The sequence below is a fragment of the Brassica oleracea genome, chromosome C9, assembly GCF_000695525.1.
Source record: "Brassica oleracea var. oleracea cultivar TO1000 chromosome C9, BOL, whole genome shotgun sequence".
Taxonomy (NCBI): domain Eukaryota; kingdom Viridiplantae; phylum Streptophyta; class Magnoliopsida; order Brassicales; family Brassicaceae; genus Brassica; species Brassica oleracea.
In genome coordinates, this window is record NC_027756.1 from 20994762 (window position 1) to 20999622 (window position 4861).

Here is a 4861-nt window from a genome sequence, read left to right on the forward strand (position 1 = left end):
TCATGACTCACTACTTTCACTCATCTATGTTGAAAACAATTAACTTTTGTTATATCTTAATTTATATCTCTTAAAACATATGTTAATTACATGATTTCAATTTTTCACTTATCAAAATATTTTTTACAAAACTTTAAATTATTTCTAAGTAAAACTAGTTAAGACGACTTTCTACTGGAAAGTCGTCTGGGCAGACGACTTACGGAGGTTAGAAACGTAAAAAAAAATCGGTTTTTTTGTTTGTTCACAAGGGGTTGGTTGTAATTTCAAAAGCTTTTTAGGTTACTTTTGCAATTGATTCAAGTTTGGGTTAACCTTTGTGTTTGAATTCAAGTTGTGAGTCATATTTGACAATTTTCCCTTGAATATATAGGTATTTATATTCGAGTATGAGACTTTATAAATAACCTCAATTCCATGATCTTATTTAGTGAAAAACTTATAATATAAATTAACAAAAGATAAAGTCACATGTTGCAATTCAGCTGGATGATCAATATCGGTGTCAATCTTGTTATCATATAATTTTAGCTTCAATTTTTCCCTCTCTAATCAATTCCTATGTTATATCCTCCCCCACTCACGTCACATAATCCTTTCTATCCATTAGGATTTTCATTGCGCGAGTACACATGGCTATAACTTTTTTTTTGCATCAACAATTATATCTCATTTTTCCCTTTTTATCCACCATAGTTATCTCTCCCGTTTTAGTGAGGTTATTCGCTCTCGTGAAAGCTATTGGTATATGCTGAACAAAAGATTTATAGTTTAGAAACTCAAATGCTTTCATAAAAAACTGAGATATAAGTGTCAAAATGTCACATGTTTACCATCCTCAAGGCTTGTTTCTTGTTTCTGTAACGAGGAATGTCACAAACCGGCTATCTGATTGCTTTTTTTTTTATTGTAAGTGAGTAGTTGGAACGTAGTGTTTTCCTCGTTTTGAAGAAGCTCAAATATACAACTGTCTCCATCTTCAGAGTCAGTCACATGGGAGTATGGAGACAGTTGTATATTTGAGCTTCTTCAAAACGATAAAAACACTATGTTCCAACTACTCACCTACAATTAAAAAAAGCAGTCAGATAATCGGTTTGTGATCTTCCTTGTTACATAAATTAGCCTTGGGGATGGTAAACATGTGACATTTCGACGCTTATATCTCTGTTTTTAAACTATAAATCTTTTGTTCAGCATATACCAATAGGTTTCACCAGAGCGAATAACTATAGTGGATAAGAAGAAAAATGGAATATAATTGTTAATGCAAAATTTTTTTTGGCATGTGTACTCGCGCATTGAGAATCCTAATGGATAAAAATATTATGTGATACGAATGAAGTAAGAGCGGGTGAGGATATAACATTGGAGTTGATCAGATAAGGCAAAAATTAAAGTTAAAGTTCTATGATAACAAGATTAACACCAATATTGATTCTGCAGCTGAATTGCAACAAATGACTTTATCTTTTGTAATCTACATTATAAGTTTCTCGTTAAATAAAATCAGTGTATTGAGGTTATTGATAAAGTCTCATATATGTTTAAACCTTATTCACCAATAATGTAAAAAGGTATTAAAAAAAAGGAAGATGAAGAAACCGTACCTTGCTCTACGGTTTTGGAACCAAATTTCAATTTGTCTTGGTCGTAGCATCAAATGTTTAGCAAGTGTTTCCTTTTGTTTCTACATTTAACGTAAAAAAATAAATGAGTAAAATACATTTATTGTTCAAGAGAACTAAAACACTGTTAATACTATTTGTAAGGGAATAATACTTACAGGATTAAGGGAATGATTCTGTCTGAAACAATCTTCAAGAAGGCGAAACTGTTCTTTGGTTAGACGGAGTTTCTTGCGCGGAGGAGCAGAGCCACCGTGGCTGAGTTCTTCATCGTCGTCAGACGATGGCAATCGATTCATGTCAAGCTTCAACTGTTCTCTTCCTCCGCCACTTCCTTCATCTGATTTTTTTTTTTGCGTGGATAACACTAATTCATAACAACGACAGAGAACCGGACAAATATTTGTTTTATATATATATTTTTTTTTTCTGAAACGGCTTTATGTATATATATATATATATATATATATATATGTATTTGCATATAGTTTACTTATGATCATTTAATATACATAGTATATGTAGGGTTTACCGGAGCGAGGATAGGAAGAGAAGCCTGGAGTGGAGATAGTGAAATCCAAGTTTGAAGAGTTCTCTGGTAAAATCGCCATTAATTAACTAATTTAGGGTTCTTGAGGAAGAACAAGAAGAGAAGGATTGCGTACCCAAAAAAACAAGAAGAGGAGGTAAAGTTAGAGAGGGAGACTAATAATAAAGAGACAAAATTGAAGCATGACGATCGCCTTTATATTTATAATTGACACACACATATTTATTATCATGTATACACACGCACGCATGCGTAATCCATACAGGAGGAGATCGTAATAGAGTACCACTACAAGAATCAAGGGTCAACTCCGACAGTCATATTCATCTGAAGTTGGTCGGTAATGGATATTTTTGACAACTTTCCGACAATCAAACTTTAGTCGGAGTTTGGGTCTCGGAAACTCCATTTGTCGGAAAGTGGTCGGAGCGTTCCGATGAAATTCCTATAACAAATCGCCCGTCGGAAAGTGGTCCCGATGAAATTCCGAGAAATATACTCCAATAAACTTCCGACAACTTAATAATTTTAATTAAAAAAAACAAAAAAACAAAAAGAAAAACAAAAACTCGAATAATATTAAAATTTACCGAATATTCTTTACATATAAAGAAATTAATATAAAACTTCTATAATAGAATAAATAAACATAAAAATATTATAGTGCGACTGTGCCGGTGAATAGTGTGACGGTGAAGGCATTGAGTTCGACGGTGAAGGCGTAGAAATCGACTGTGCCGGCATAGAGTGCGACTGTGCCGGTGTTACGGTGTAGGGTGCACGGTGGCAATGTAGTGGGCGATTGTACCGATGTAGGAAATGGAGCTGGCCGTGATGGTGGAGGTGGAGCGAGCTGATCAGACGGTGGTGGAAGGAGATGCACTGTGGCGGTGCAAGGAGTTCAAGGGTGGTGGTTGTTGCAGCTAGCGTAAGGGACAAGGCAAAGATTCAATCAACACGAGATTGTCTCTTTGACGTCTTATGATCTCAAGCTTCACAAAGATTGCAATCAAAAGGCGATTTGCAGAGAAGTAAGTCTCAAAACTTATATTATAAAAACCAAGTATTAAGAGAGCACATACGTTCTCTTTATATAACCCTAAAGATAACACCAAATAAGAAAATTAACTTAAACGAAAATAGGAAAACTAACTTAAGGATTATCAGTAATTAAAAGAAAACCTAGATCATAAAAAGGAAATACTAGTAATCGATGTACTTGCTACATCAGTGGTTCAAGGAATTTTGGTTTGAAGAACAATACACAGATCTGAGTGAAACAAAAAGAAAGAGACGGGCTATAGGAAAGAAGAGAAAATACAAAGAGAATGATGAAAATCGAAGCAAGGAAGAGAAAAAAATGAAAGTGAAGATAGGATATTGAAAATGTAGATCTGGAGAAGGAAGAAGGGACTAGAAAGAAGGTAAATATAAATAAAACCCCTTAAAAAAAGATTAAAGTAAAATTAGGGAGAGAAGAAAGCAATATACTATATAGAAAACAAACTTTATTTATTAAATTGTATATGGACATATTGAAATAAACACATTTAGTGGATATGGAAATCGTGGACCGCAAATATTAGGTTTAGCTATTATTATTGTTTTCTTTTTGTATTTTCTTTGTGCAATGGACCGGCGCTTCTTTTTTTTACTGGACAACTTCTGATATATATATATATATATATATATATATATATATATATATTTTTTAGCAATGCGAACGTGTATTATTGTCATGTGTACGTGAATAGTAGTTTTATCATTAAAAAATACAAAGTCAGGAAAGGATGAATTATAGTATCAAGATGCCTAATCCATAGGCGTCTATTAGATAAGTTTATACTTTATACACCTATTTTTTTAAACAATGGAACTTTTACGCAGTTTTAGATTTAAGTTGAAAATTTAGTTTTTAAATATGATCCAAATATTTTTAAATGATTTCTAGATTCATTTGTTGTATTTGCAAAATTGAACTCTTATATTTCAATAGATGTATGAATCCCTTTCTCAAAAAAAAAATATTTCAATAAATGTATTATATTTTAAAACCAAAACATAAATTTAAATGTAAAAATAAAAAATTATATTTTTTATTAAAAATCAAATTAAATTTAAAATCACTAATTTCAAATATAAACTAATAAATAAAAATTTAATTTTTTAGTATATAACCATATTAATCAACATTTATACATTTGGATGCAATAACCATAACCGAAGACGTATAAAAAAATCCAGTGCGTATTTTTTATTTGCAATGGATTTCCATGTTAACGAACTGAAACATCATTTTCAAATATCAGGATTTGACGGAAGTCTGCCGGTCAAAGGAATAAGAGAAGAGTCATCCGTTAACAGACACGTTTTGAACAGTTAATCAATAGGGAGTAAATGCTGACTCCGTGTGGGAAACTAACCAGCAGGGTTGTGTTTGTTTATGTAATTAATTAGTTAGCATTTACTATTCTGCTAGTTAAATGATGACATCTGTTATGTACGAGAGCGTGGAAATATAACTGGTGAAAATTATTGAGATTGAAACTCATATTCGATAATCATAACTGCTACATTAATTTGGGTTTGTTGATTTTTTTTGTACCCATTGCCATTTAATAAAAGATAAGAATATAAGAGCAACATTATTGGAAGTCCTTAGCTTATTTTATTAATATCTTAT

General features: G+C 31.9%; 1 pseudogene; it reads right to left on the reverse strand.

The window, feature by feature from the left end:
- The window catches only part of LOC106317446, a 14092-nt pseudogene extending 11763 nt beyond the window's left edge, over positions 1–2329 (reverse strand).
- Positions 2330–4861: the final 2532 nt, after the last annotated feature.